The 15,488-nt window shown below is 46.4% G+C and overlaps 1 protein-coding gene across 1 annotated transcript in view; it reads right to left on the reverse strand.

Annotated features, from left to right (window-relative positions):
• The window catches only part of GREB1 (growth regulating estrogen receptor binding 1), a 124,456-nt gene extending 109,661 nt beyond the window's left edge, over nt 1–14,795 (reverse strand). Inside the window, exon 1 of the mRNA XM_036881809.2 lies at nt 14,671–14,795. The gene's annotated coding sequence lies outside the window, so the exon portion shown is untranslated. The remainder of the gene's footprint in view (nt 1–14,670) is intronic.
• Between the last annotated feature and the right edge of the window lie 693 nt (nt 14,796–15,488).

Below are 15,488 nucleotides of genomic sequence, written 5' to 3' on the forward strand. Positions count from 1 at the left end.
CATCTATGAGGAGTATCTGGGACTACATTATTTGAACAAGAATGACCCCTGTTACCAAGACTGGGAGGCTGGGGTGCAAAGGAGCAGACAAATGAATGCATAGGGAGAAGAAAGCCCCACAGTGGACAGAATTCAGACCAATGCCAGCACTGAAAAGTGAGTGCCATTCACCTGGGTAAACCATCAGCTTCCTCCTGTCCGGGTTACCCTCAGATTTCATTTCTGATCCCTTGCCAGGGAGGCACCCAGGTTCTCCAAGACCTGGCATTTCTTACCTTCTCCACTCTGATGCTGGGGTTCTTGTTTGCAGAGTCAAAGAATGAACTTAGCAAACACCCAAGGTAGGAAAGCCAGGGCAGAGGCTTTTATTGAGAGATACAGTGAGAGGACAGACAGAGCTCCTGGCTCACGCCAGGAGGGGACAAGAGAGCCCAGGGTGGTATGTTTTCTAGGGGATTTATAGGCAGTTGAGGATTTGGGGAAACTCAGGGCTTAGGGTGTGGACTTAACCACCTGCCCTGCCCTCAAGGTGGGCTGGGTTGTTGTCTGTTTGCCAGGGCTGTTTACAGTGAAGTCACGGGTTATGCTGAGATACATTCCAGGCCAAGTTGCTCCTGGCCTTTTGACCTTTAACTGATCTCATTGAAGATGTCTATGTTCCTAGTTTAGTATCTTTACCCTAGAGAATTAGTGTGACTTTGACTCTGCATAATGCTGAACACAGAGTTTGGATAGGGATTTTACACTGTTACACTGCTTTGACTGAATATCCTGCCTTGCTTTTTCCGGAGGCCCTCACCCTACTCTTTCTAAGCCCATTGTCCCTGTCTCAACTCCACCCCTAATTTCCTGTGGTTCAAGCCAGCCTTGCCCTGAATTCACATTCCTGTCTGGTCTCCCTGCCAGTGCTCAGGCTTTGCTCCCCACCTGGAATGCCCTCCCTGCCCAGGTCTCATTCCCTCAGTGATTTTCAGGGACACGGAGCCCACATGCCTGGGTGGGCCTCCCAGTCCTACCGTTACTGTCTAGTGTTCTTGGGGAAAACGTACATCCTCTGAGCCTCAGCCCAGATAGGGGGCGATGTTATAACACCAAAAAAGCTATGACCCCTGAGAAGTGTTTGATAGAAAGTGAAGAAAGTGACTTTCTGCTCCCCTTTCATGAAAGTCTGGCTCCCCAAGGCCGTTCACCAGAGGAAAGCTTTGTTCTCAAAGGACTGCTAGGGGGAGATGAGCCTGAGCCAGGCCACTGGCCAAGAGAGCCGACAGGAATGGCTCCCACTGGCCAAGCGGGCAAAAGGAATTACTTTACTGCACTGAGCATGCCGAGTATGTTAAAAATCCATACATTCATAATAATTCTTAAAACGAAAACGAAAACCACTCATGGGTCAGCTTCAGAGGATGCCAGGGAACCAACTCATTGTGAAAACTGGTAGACAAAGAGAAAGCCAAGCCCTTCTCCTGCCTCTCCTGTTTCAGCTGTATTTCAAGGTAACTAAACAGTTGATGGTAAAAAGTCCTTCATAAAAGAATTCCAGCAAATAAATGAAGAAGGAATTATAAATTGGGATTACCATCACTTTCCAAACCCTAATGAAATCAAGGATCTTGGGAGTGACTATCAGTTACAGGTAAGTCCAACACTGAAACCCCAATGGGGAATATTTAAATGGCTGTATCATGCTGACACTCCTGAAAACCACTGGCCAATCCCAACATCACAAAGGGGGACACAAGACACTCCTGGTGTGGCCCACTATAAGGTACATGTCATCACTCGGAAACCTCTGGCCAAATCTGAACCTAAATCTGATCATCCCTCTGTATCAAACTACCAATTTATTGAATAAACAGGGATAAAGGTACATATTAAACAACAGCCCAGTGATGCACTTGCAAGAGACCGGTGATCTGGTGCTTTCCACAAATAAATGGCAAGGAGGAAAAAGGAGGAACGAAGAGACTGATCAGTGAAGTGCAACACAGGGACCTTGTTTGTATCCTGATTCCAAAAAGCAAGCCAACTGCAAAAACACGTTAATGAAACAGGGGAAACTGAACACTAACTGAACATTCCTGATAATAAGAACTTACTGTTAATTTTTCATTCAGGTGTGATAATGGTTTCTTAAGAAGAGACTATCTTTAGCATTTTCAGATGAAACAGTGTATTTCAGATTTGCTTTAAAATGGTCCAGAAGGGACTATTTTCTTGTGGAGAAAAGAGTGATACATAAAATTTCCACATGTTACTAATTGTTTAAGATGGGAAAGGTATATGTAGGGGCTCATTATAATATTGTTTTCTCTTATGTAAGTTTAAAATGCTCCATAAGAGAATGAAGAAGAGAAAAAAGCAGATTTGGCCCTGGAACCTTTGAACTTGGGGGGAAATGGTAATTTCTGGCAAATCAATGCTAAAGGGGAAAAGTTTGGCTTCACCTTTTGGGTAGAGAGCCTCTATGTTTCAGAAGACAACCTCAAAGGGCACCCTGGGTTGGCAATGGGAAGTAGAAAGTTCATTTTGGCAAACAATGATTTGAAATGATGTGAATCTAGAAGAAAATCATCTTCCTTGTGGTTGAAGCCAAATCTCTGTAGTTTATGTTGGCTCTGAAAGGATATTTTGTTTTATTTTGTTCTGTTTTGTTTCATTCTAAATACACGTTTAGACTACACTGTCCTGAAAAATGACTGTTTGTCCCTGGAAGGATTATGTGTGCTCTTGATCAGGCAGCTACCCACATAAAAGTAGGAGTGCCCACCCAAAGATGTCAGGAAGGACGTGAGGACAAATCCTCCCCACGCAGGGGAAGGACAGGGAGGAAGCCACGCCCAGCCCCGCTCTGCTGAAGAGCCTGTAGGGTGCTGCATCTGAGGGAAAATGAACACTCTGGGGAACAGCCCAGGGCCATCCTCCCGTGATCCCAGGGCATGGGGTGGGCAGGGGTCACTGCAGGGCAAGGCCAGCCCCGGTTATAAGGGAAGAAGGCACTAGATGGCCCGTTGTAGCTGGAAACATTACTGCTGGTCCGTCCAGAACAGCATCGCTGAACAGGAACCAAGACGCCCTGGTCTCCTCCTCTCATCTCCCTGGTGAGGCAAGTCCCATCCAAAGACCCCAGGGACATGGGTGACCAAATCCCTCCTAACGCCTGATCCCCATCCCTGCCAACTTAAGGAATCAAATATATAAGAAAACCTACAACACGTATGTTCATGTTACATTTTCAGAAAATATTTTCTTACATGTATGTGATGTACATTGCACATGTTCATGTCTACAAGGAAACATTTTTCTTTATTTTTAAACACACCACAGCCAACCCAGGCTTGTAGAGAAAGCAAGGCCCTTATGTGTGAGCATGCACACCATTCCTTCTTGACCTTTTCAGGATTAAATGAATTAATTGTTTAATAAGTTAAATACATTAAAGCCAAGTGACCCCAAAGGTGAGGACACAGACATACATCTTCTAATTATGCATCCACTTGACAGTCTTCCGAAGATGTCCCTGCCCAGTGATCAAGCCCCTGTAACTCACCCGGGAATGGGATTCAGGACATGAATGCTGGGGAGCCCCTGCTCCACTGGCCTCTGCTATGGAAGGGAGGCCCAGGCTGCCCTCTCTCAGGCCCTGCACAGATGCTCCCCCTACCTCCTCCCACCCACCCCCCAACACACAACCAACAGAGGGAAGGAAGAAGACGGGGAGGAAGGGGGCTCTCTCTCCCTTCCATCTGGGGAGTGACCAGCTTGGGGGACAGTCAGAAAACCTGAATTTAGTTTCAGCATCTGTGAATGTCAGATTTTCTGACTTGGTTCCTTGACTCAACAAAGAAGCTGGCACTCAAGAAAGCAAAGGAAGAAGTAGTGTTGGCATCTCTCCAGCTGTGTACGCAACACACCAAGTACTTCAGGTCACAAAAGTGTACAGAGTTGGGGAGTGCACAGTAGGTTCCTACGCTGCCATCAAGGACTTAGGGTTTGCCTGTGTCAATGTTGTTACACTTGGTACCATCTTTCCCCAAAATTTTGTAGTGGCCTCTAAGCCTCAAACAGAACAGAAAAAGAGAGATTGTGAACATCTGCAAACATAAGTGAAGTTTCTTAGAAGACGTGGACTCTGCTGGACTTGCAGATGGGGAAGGTGTGGAAAAGCAAGAGGAGGGAGGTCACCCCATTAACAGTCCTCAGCATCTTAAGTTCTTGCAAGAGTACGTCTTACAGTAAAGGCACAATGGAAACACCAGTCATGGCTATGACTCCCTATCCACATGGGTAAATCTCAACTACAGGTACCCAGGAAGCCTACCTGACTGCCAGCTTAGAACTAGAGGCTGGACTCCCAGCCCCTTCAGCCACGTCTGCTTTTGCATTAAAAGGCCTGGAAGAAAGCTTCGCAGAGAGCATCAAATTCTGAGAGGCAGCTTGGAAATGACACAAACTTGGGTGCCACCCCATTCCCATGCCAGCCCCTTAAACTCCTGCAGCAACATCGCGTTGCTCTGCAGTTAATTCTCTCCTTTAAAAAACCTGAAAAGCTGGCCTGGGCAGGCCCCTGCCCACCCAGCTGGCTGTCCACCTCTGCTCTCCAGACAGCCACCTTCCGTGGGCACCTGCCACATGGGCTGAGCTGTCCAATGCTCACGCCGTGTCCTGGGTCAGGACACACCTCCCTGCCCCACAGTCACAGTTATCACCAACTCATCCTCAAACTAAGCTACAGGCTAGGTCAGGCTTCTTTGCTCTCTGCTCCCCTGGAACTATCTTCCCATCTGAGGATCATTTGATAGTCTGTCTCCCCAACCCAAGTGAACACCCGTGCACACAGGGGCCATGTGCGTCTGGCTCACCGTCTGTCCCTGGGACTGACACACTACAGGTGCTCAGTAAATACTTGTTGTAGCAATAAGCAAATGCCAGGGCTTTGATGCCAGCCTGTCACTTCTTCACTGCAGAACTGTAAGTATGTAGCTCCGTGTCTCTGTGCCCCGCACCACCCCTGAAGGCTTGCCAACACTATCATTTTCCCTAATTTAGTTATCACAGCATATCTTCCTATTGCTTTCCTTCCAATGTCTATTAAGTTTGAACACTTAAATCATTTGTTGTAATTTATTGATTTGTTATTATTGGATTTCCTTCAGGGCAAAATCAGTATTCTGGTGCTTTGTCTATTATTGATCTTGATCTTGATGTATGTGTACCTTTCTCTAAACTCATTATATATTATACAGAGATTTGGAAATCTTTTTGATTAATCATCACAAAAATGGTATTGGATCAAATTTGCAAGTTCGAAGGAAACATCATTCCATTTAAGTATATCAAGATTTAAAGAGGATTTTAGGATAAAAAATGGTGGCTGTTGCTAAACTCACATTTTGTGGCCTGTTGGGGAGCCTGTGGTAGTTTCCACCACAGCAGGAATTAGTAGGGATGGGAAGCAGTTCCTGCCACTGGTTTTCAGGAGCTCTTTCCCCCAAGTGACCCAAAACATTGCTCGCCCTTCTTTTTGACTCTATTTTTCTCCCATAAAAGTTAGCCGCTACAATTTCTAAGGAAACCAGTAAAAGAGTGAATGACATCTTCCAGACGCTCACCCGTGTCTGGGCTGGGGAGGCATCTCTGACGGAAGCCCTGTGTGAAGCCTCTCTCCAGGCTGCGGGCTGAGGCAAGAACAGCACCACCTCCGGGGGCCACACACCTGGAACGTGGTCTCTTCATCTCTGAAAATCCGCTCTTTCCACCAGCCAGCTCTGCTGTAGCTCCTTCTTTCCCAGCCCTGGCCAGCAAGCTTGGCCCCTGGAAGCAGGACAACCCGGTGGCATCAACACAGGCACCCAGCGTTGAGGCCTGAGAGACTTGAGTTTGAATCCCCAAGGCACCCCTTCCGACCTGTCACTGAGGCTTTCTTGGTCTCCATTCCTCAACTATGCAATGGAGGTAATTAAACTATCTCACAGGCCTGCTCTCATAATTAAAGTATGCATTCATTCAATGTTCTGTGTGCCTCCCCTATCTGAAGAGTCACAGATAAAATAATGGCAGCAATGGAGATACAGATGCAGTGCCCGATATAACACCTGTGATCAATAAATGTTTTTATCATATTTGCCATTACTGCCTTTATTCAGATCAACAATGAAAGGGCAAGTAAATGAACCAAGGAAGGCTGCACGCTGTCCTGGTTCTGTAAACTTAAAAGGAAATCCAGGCTCTGCTGAGTAAAAAATCAGTTCAGCCCAAACATAAATAAAAAGGGACCCCTAAGAGTATGATTCTTGAAAATAAAACATAGCAGGGACCTGGCCAAAAATAGGCACTTTACATGTGTGTATAGTTGGATACATCTCAAAAGTGTAACACAAGTAGAATCTAAAAGCACCTTCCCTCTTTAATGAACTGGGCCGCAGTAGGTCAGAGATAAATAGGAAACACCCCTGAAATACTTCACACCCCGCCATGGGAGGACCCCGCCATGGAGATGCCGTCCTCCCCTCCTCTCGGTCACATACTTTGGTTTTCAGCAACCCACCCGTCCACAGCAATTTCCTCAAAAGAGCTTAGGACGTTAAGTAAGCGCGAAGTCAATAGGGAGCACCGCTGAAGTAAACAGTGACCCTTCCTGAAACGGGAACAAGTTCATTGCTGATTCCAGGAGGCTGTGGCCCTCTGCTCGGGCCCACTGGCTGCCTGGATGATGGAGGCCTGGTTCCTGCCTTCTGGGGCCAGGCAAGCGCTGGGGGGCAGCGCAGGTAAACAAGCAGTGATGATGAGCGTGGTCAACACAAAGATGGCTGGTCACTGGGTGACCCCAGACTCTGACATGGGACCCCCAACCTGCACCCTGAGCCGCAGCCAGGTCATGCCACCGCTGAAAATGGGAAATGCCATCTCATGAGCTGTCACATTTTCTTACACCTCAGGCTAATGTTGAAATCCAGTGGTAGCTTGCCAGTCCTCTCTCTACTTCCTTGTTTCTTAGCCAAACATTGGCCTAGGAAAATGCACCAGGGACCTACCTGTTGTCCCCCTGACTAAGTTTCTCTCACCGAGATGCCCAGAGGTATCAGAAGTCTTACCAGAGTCTATTCCCTACTGTAAAGATGTCAAGCACCCACTAGCTGTTCGTCAAAACTGAGTACTTCTAAGAGGTTCCCTTTCTGAGCAGCTGGAACCATTTTAACTAATAGAATAACAATGTTACTGTAATGTGACTTTTGAAAAGTTCCTGTTAGCAAAGCAGGTCATTTTTATCTACAGTAAGAATTACTTACTAACCAGCAAAGGCAACAATAACATTTTACTATTTTTAAAGCAACGATTGAATAATGTAAAGAAATGATGTCAAAAGGGTATATGATAGAACACCCTGCAGTCACCAACATCTTTATAGCAGAATATTTACATGATGTGTAATGACATAGTTAAAGGTTTCTAGCACACCTATAGGAAAATCATATGGACAACATGACAGCATTTTTGGTAAAATTTATATTATATATATATATATAAAAAAGACAACAAGAGCTTCCCAAACTGGTAACACTGGTTATTTCTAGGTGGCAGAATTACACTTCTTTGCTTTGTATTTTTCTGTGTTGTATAAGCCTTTTGCAATTAACCCATAAAATGCTTTAAAGTTGAAGAAAATGCTTTTTAATCTTATAATCAGATAAGTAAATTAATAAATTTCCCTCAGAACAAAACGGAGAGACTGATGCAGATGGTTAATGCAAATAGTATTGATCAGCTCTTGCCTGGAATTAATAGCACAAGAGAAGCTCTGCTCCCCCAGGGTTCCTTGTGGGGACACCCCTTCACAGTCAGGGCAAAGGACAGGCCCAGATAACAGTGTTTAGACGGGTCTTTGATGTCCTCAGCTCTCAGCCTGGGACTGCTGAGCAGTGGAAACAAAAGCTCATTCTTGCAGGCCAGCTGCCGCCGGGCCTCCTGCTCCCTCCGTTTGGTACCGCTGCGTTCCCAGCGCTGACCTCTGCACCCTCCCAGACCCGAACAGCAGCACGGACAGCACTGTCAAAATGTCCACCCAAATTCAGCCAATGAGAAAACAAAATTATTGTTATTGAAACCAGCTTTGTGTCTTCATGGCCTAGCTGGAGTAAGAATGGAGTTTCTGAAAAAAAAGTGAGCAAAAAACGCAATCTTCCTTCCAAAATTAATACTTGTGTTTACAGGGATTATCTGAGAGTATGGGGATTACAGATAAATTTTGTTTAATTGCGCGATTTACTTTTTCTCCAACAAACATATTTGTGGGATATTAAACATTGTAAAATAACTACAATAATGTTGAAAATGTAAACTCACACTTCCAAAACTGCACTTGAGTTCTGTGCGTTCTACAAATAGGCTTTTAAATAGCCAGCTGCTAGAAGCCATCGGTGAGGGGGTAGAAAATGGGGGGTCGCGGGGCCCCTCACAGGAGCAGACAGCTGAAATCAGTCAGAGGTCAGGCAGGACTGCAGCTGACGGAGGAGACAAAGCAGGAGCCTAAACTGGGGCATGGCCATGCCTACCACAAGGTCAACTCCACCCTGAAGGTCACTATGCCCCAGTGGGACCCAGGACACCCAGGGTCACCACTCCTCCCTGGAGAGGAAGGCTGCCCAGTTGCACAGAAGCAACAAAAGCCCACGGGAACGCAGCCTCCCACCCTCCATTCAGGTTCCTTGTAACACCACTGCCAACTGCCACCAAGTCCTGACATAGTGCCCTGAAGCTGAACTGTCCTAGAAGCCTGAAAGCCTAGAATTATCTGCATGAGCATCTCAAGTTTATTGTGCGAACTTCAGGCGCTTTCGTGGCCCAATATATTTGACTTGATAATAAAAAGCACCAATTCTTAAAATCATAAAAGAAATCAATGCAAAAGCAATTTGACAGCATTATCAACAAACAGTGCTGGAACAACTGTGTACCCATAGGCAAAGAAATGAGCCTTGACCCGAATCTTTACACCTTATACAAAAATCAACTCAAAATGGTTCACAGACGTACACACAAAACATAAAACTATACATTTAAGGGGGAGAAAGTTGAAACATCTTCATGATCTAGGGTGAGGCAAAGAGTTTTTAGATTTGACATCAAAAACACAGTCCTTAAAATGATAAATTGATATGTTGGACTTCATCAACATTAAAGTTTTGCTCACAAAAGACCCTGTTACAAAGGTGAAAAGACAAGCTACGGAATGCAAGAAGATATTTGCAAACTTCAATCCAACACAGGACCCGTACCTGGATTTTTTTTTAACTCTCAAAACTCAAAACTCAACAATTAAAAAAAAAACAATTAGAAAATGGACAAAAGACATAAACAGGGCATTTTACCAAAGAAGATGGCAAATAAGCCATTAAAAATGTGTTCAGTCCCACTGGTCAATAGGAAAATCCAAATTAAAACAATAATAAGACATCACTACACATCCATCAGAATGGCTAAAAAATAGCGACAACTCCAAATGTCGAGTATGCAGAGAAACTGGATCCTCACACACTGCTGGTGGAAATGTAAAATGGCACAGCCACTCTGGAGAACTGTTTTGCAGTTTCTTATAAAATTAAACATGCATCCACCATAAGACCCAGCAATTTGCACTCTTGGATATTTCTTCCATAGAAATCAGAACTTCTGTTTTTACAAAAACCTGTGTACAAATGTTAATACTAGCTTTTTGTACGATAGCCAATAACTGGAAACAACTCAAATATCCTCCAACCAGTTAGTGGCTAAACTAACTGTGGTACATCCATAGCTCGGAATATAACTCAACAATAAAAAGAAATGAACTACTGATACTCAAAACGGAAGTGAATCTCCAGGGCATTATGCTAAATGAGGGGAGGGGTGAAGTCAATCTCAGGAGATCACATTCTGTATAATTTCAGGCATCTAGGATTCTTGAAGAAACAAAATTATAAAACTAGAGAACAGATCAGTGATTGCTGGGACGGGGAGGATGAGGAGTGCGAGGGAAGCAGATGTGGCTCTGAAAGAGCCACCTTGAGTGTCCTTGCAGTGCCGACACAATCCTGGATCTGGACTCTATGAGCAGTGTGATATTGTTCTATAGTTCTGCAAGATGCTACCATTGGGAGGAGCTGAGGAGAGGGCACATGAGAGCTCTGTATTAATTCTTACAACTGCATGAGAATCTAGAATTAATCTCAAAATAAAAATGTTCATTAAAAATAAATAATACCAATCATTTAAAAATAAAATTCTTGTTAGCAACCTGCCCTAACACTATGCCACTTGAGCAGCAGGGTTCACTTTATCCAGACTTTGCTTTGTTCACTCGACCATCCAGTGCAGCCACAGTGCTGGGAAGATGGGCTGCTCCTCGCCATTGTCTCCCCTTGAGAATTCTCTCTGGGAATTTGCAAGCTCTACACAATATTAATGGGGATTAGGAGGGAGCACCCAAGGTCCAAGTCTGAACCTGTTCACTCACAGAAATGACCTCAGACAAATATAAACTGAGGGGGGGTTGAAATCTCAATAAGACATATTTGTTTCCTTCCACAGTGATTAAATCACTGAAAGAAGACCCCGTTGGTGACCCCAGCCCCAGTCCCTGAGAGACATCGCATCCCTGTGAGCTGACAGCAGTGCACAGTGGCCAGAGCAAGAGCAGGACCCTGGTTTTCTGGGAGGACCTGAGAACACAGATGTATTCATTACTTTAAAAGTCATAAATACTTGAAGCGTTGGTAATGGATTGCCCCTGGTACCCCCTCAGGGTGCATGTGCCACATGTGGCAGGTGAGGTATCATGAGGAAACAGAGGGTATCCCACAGCTCAGGGGGACAGCAGAATCCTGGCATGATCCACCGGCTCTCCATGGATTGCAACATATTATAGTTTATATGTAGCCAGACTGTGATCTTAGGTAATAAAACCTTTACCGTGATAACGGTAAAGGAAGGATAATGACAACCACCTTCAGCACAGAGGCTCATTGGCAGCCTTCCTACCAGCACGTAGCTCCATGAGAAGCAGGGGTTGTTTGTTTTGTTCACTGCTGTGTTTCTGGTACTTGGACTGTTACTCGGCACACAGTATGTGCTCAACAAATATTTATGTATGAAATAAACAATAGGATTTTGTTGCTAAAATGTGTTACATTCAAGACCACATATCTGCAGATTTTTTAATTTTAGAAACAACTTTCTAAGCCTGTTCTAAATTTTTACAAATGAAGATTTTAGTGAGTTTTAAATACGTTTTACAGAAATGCAAAAGTTATTGATTAGTTCATATCAGGGAAGATATTTACATGATTGATGTAAAACACTTTTACATGGAAGACACCCAAGGATTGGTGGCTATAATAACTATTATTCCACTAACTCAAGCATCTGAAAGCAGAATAAAAGGTAGCTACGGTCAACGAAATGCTCTTATGTACATGAGCTCCTTGTTTTCTCTTGTATTATTCTCCATACTTCTCCCCAGAGTTTAAGACATTGCTAAGCACATAGTAGCTATTTTTATTTGACAAACATGAAACTAACTGATCTTTTGGCTCAAATTTTCCTCTATTTGGAATCCTACATTGGAGTCAAGACCTCAAAGTAGAACCCTTAATTGTTCTGTAATTGTTTCTACCGGTATTAGGTTTGGCTCTCTATCCAGAGTTCTATGATTCCCTTTAGAACAAAAGCTCCCTCATTCATCAGATATTTACTGAGCACCTACTGTGGACCAGCAGCCACTGTGTTGGGTGTTGGGGTGCAACAGTGAGCAGAAGAGACCTGACGACCCTTCACAGCACTTATATGCCAGGACATTCAAGAGGGAGCTAAGAGACTCAGAGGACTGGGCAAGACTGGATCATTTTCCACTTTATGTCCCTGAAGTTAAACTTTTTTTTGCCACTTTCTAAGAGCAGTCAAATTTATAAATGTGTTTTACCATCAATTAGTGAGGTTTCATCAAAATGGAAAGAACATCAAAAGTATAAGTAATAGGAAAAGCCCAAGAATCCGCTAGAGAAACAAATTATAATTTATACATACATACAGAATATAGAATTGCTATTTAAAATGAAACTATTGAAGAAATAATTATAGGTAATATTCATAATATAACTTTTATATGAAAAAATATACCAAATACATATCATGTATGATACAAATAATATATATCATGTAATATATAATTTTGGCCAATATTTAGAAGCATATAGAATTTAATTTTAATACCAGAAAAAATAAACTAAAATGTTACCAGTAATTATAAATTATATCTGGATCATAGGTCTGGTTTTCTTTTTTTTTTTTTTTTAACTCTGCTATATGTTCTTAAATGTTATGTCACAAATACACATTACTTCTACAATAGGCTTCCCCATCCTTTAAGTACTACAATTCCTCTGTATATCAAGAACCTGAACCATAAAGCCAAGAGTGCCCATTAAGCAGTATATAGGCTGAGAAGATTAACTGCCTAGAATCTTTATGAAGGGATTAGAGGTTCACGGGCCCATGGAATGGCCAGGCAGGGTTCCATGAGCTGACCTCAGCCAGCCCTCAGGGCCAGTTGCCCCCACAAAAGCGCTCGAGACTTCCTTTCCAAGTCTGGACCAGAACCACGGAAGCATGCTGGACAGGGAAAGGAGTGACTACTAAAAGCAAGCTCCCTTCACCCACCTAATGCACGAAGGGCCCGTACCACAGCCTTTGTTCAAATGTCCTGGTCTCTCTCAGTCCTGCGGACTATGCCTGGGCACGCAGCAGGATGCAGGGGGTTGCCTGCGTTCATGTGACAGACTATCTTCTTCTCATTCTGATGTTTTTAACCTTTATTATTTCTATTTTGAGATTGCCTCTTAACACTCTAGAATCTCTAAATCAAACATCGAATCACAAACTGGTCACAATTTCCTTTAAAAGGGGGTTTCTGATATCAAGTGAAATGGTAGTACTAGAATGAACACTTACGGTGCCATAGGAGTCAATAAATTGCTTACTAACCGAAAGAATGAATAATCATCCATATTAAGCACAGAAACCTTTAGAAAGGCTCTAGAAAAGTATAAACTCTCCTACTAAAAGTGGCCAGACAAAAAATACGGATATTTTAAGTGTAGCTTCAAATTACCCACCCAGTAAAAGATTGCAGGTGTTGGTCCGACTGGCAGTTATCACTAATTAAAAACATGTTAAACCACAAACCCATTTAAACCATCTGCAATAATAAGAAAAATCAGGATGGAATTTCAATTTCAACCTGAGCTCATTTCTTACTCCATAAAACATACCTGCTCCAGACTGAACAGCCCAGCACCTCATCCCCTGCTGCGGGTAATGGAAACGCTAAGCAAGCCGATTTCAGCAAGAAGAGACTCGAGGAAGCGTCTCTTCACCTGGGTTTCACTTAACCGTTTCACATTTTTAATTTGGTTTTTGTTTCCTAGAAACAAACTTTCCTGAGCAAGTGCTGAAAGAGTGCTTGGGAAGCAATGGATTGGTTATGAGGAATTCCTCAAATCTGCTCAGGGATTTAAGACATTCTGAGAAGATGGTTAGAAGTGGGATTCTAATTGACCGTTAAAACCTCCACTAACATTTTCCTACAAAGTGCTATAAATCAGGTGACATTAACACATTTATGTAAGGTGAAGTTCACAACCCTTCCAGACCCCTACCTCTCCCCCTGCCTAATGCCCAATGTTAAATGCAAAAATTAAAATGCTCTCACTGGGAATAAAAAATTTTTATCAAGTTGAATTTGCACATTTATTATTTTTAAAATGTATTTTAAAAAAAAACTTTTCAAGCCCTGAAGTTACACTTGCTTCTATAACAGAAGTTTCCTAAAGAACTTCGGTACACAACTAAGTAGTTCCTCTTTCCGCTGGTCTTCACGACCAGCGATCAAAAGAGGGTTGACAGCAAAATGGCCCGGCATCCTTCCCCTTGAATGGCGGGTCGCCCCGGCCTCCCCCCAGGCCTGGCGCCGGCGGCCACACGCGCGCGCGCACGCAGGCACGCACCTTGTTGGACCTCAGGAAAGCGGCCTTTGTTCCCCAGACCCAAAACTGGAATCCAGTCACTAAGCGCCCCTCCTCGCCTCCTGTGAGCCAGCCTTTCCAAGTGCAGATACCCCAAGACCGTCCGGGGAAGAAACCCCACATTCTCCTGCGTCCCAAGTGCGGGGAAGAGGAGGCTGCCCCCTGGGGCTCCGACTTTTCTAAACACATTGACACCGACACACACGCACTCCCACCCTCAGAAGAATCAATGTTACGGTCATTGTCATTTTGAATAGCTTTCACCTACGGAGCGGTCACCATGCGCCAAGCGCTGCGCCCGGAGCACAGCGCGCTCCAACCCTGACCCTCCAACTCTCCACCTCTCAGTCTATCACACGCTCACACACGCACGCACGAGGCAGCAGCACCCCGCTCCCCACGAGGCTCGAGGCTCAAGCCGGAAACCCGGGCACCCCCTCCGCGGCGCCGGGCGGGAGAGTGCCCACGCCCGCCCGGGCGCCCTGCGCTCCCCGCTCCCCTCGCGCCGGGGCTGGCGGGCGCCGAGGTCCCATCCCCCGCCCCGGCCCGCAGCCCGGCCGCCGCGGCCCTGCGCCCTCCGCCCCGCACGGCGGCCGGGCTGCGGGGCGGCCCTCACCTCGGCCCTTTGTCCTCCCGCGGGCGCGGCGCGCTCCGGTGCGACCGCCGCCGTCGGAGGGCCAGCCCAGCCTCGGGGCCGCGGTCCCACCCCCGGCGGCCGGGCTCCCGCCCGACCGGGGGCGCTCGGCAAAGCCCGGATCAGCGGAGCGCCGGCGGCGCCCAGCCCTGACCCCTGACACCGGCCGCCCCGCGGGAGTCCACCGCTCCGGGTCTTCGCGCCGACCTCGGAGGAGGGCCGGGCGGTGGGCTCGGCAGCCCCCGGCCCGGGCTGGGGCAGGGTCCGGATGAGGGCGGCGCCGGGCCGAGAGCCGGGGGGCGTCGAGCGGAGGGAGGAGGGGCGCGGGCGGGGCCGAGCCGCGGCGCCCTCCTCCGGCGCTCTCGCCCCAGTTCTACCCCAGCCCGCGCTCGTCCCCCCGAGGGCGCGGTGCCCCCACCCGTACCCACGGCCCCGCGCCCCAGGCCCCTGTCCCGCGGCAACCGCTCAGGAAAGTCGCTGAGCGCCCCACCTGAAGTGCCCTGCCCCGAGCTGGGTGCGCCGCCTGCGCCCAGAGGGGTCGCTTCCTCCGGGCTCCCCGAGGGTCTTCTCCCTGCGCCCCAGCTCCCCGACACTCCCGCGGGGCGACACCTGGGAGCCCCTGCCGCCACCGGGACTAGCGAGGAACGGAGTCTAGAAAGAAGCTGGAAGGACCCTCGGAGAGCAGAGTTCGTTTTGTCGCTTGGGTCCCAGGAGCCCGGAGGAGACAAGGCAACTCTGTGAGGCCAGGTGAGGAGTCAGGCCTCCCAACTACTCCACTCCCAGGGCCCCGGGTCCCCCGT

The sequence above is a fragment of the Manis pentadactyla genome, chromosome 2 (assembly GCF_030020395.1).
Source record: "Manis pentadactyla isolate mManPen7 chromosome 2, mManPen7.hap1, whole genome shotgun sequence".
Taxonomy (NCBI): domain Eukaryota; kingdom Metazoa; phylum Chordata; class Mammalia; order Pholidota; family Manidae; genus Manis; species Manis pentadactyla.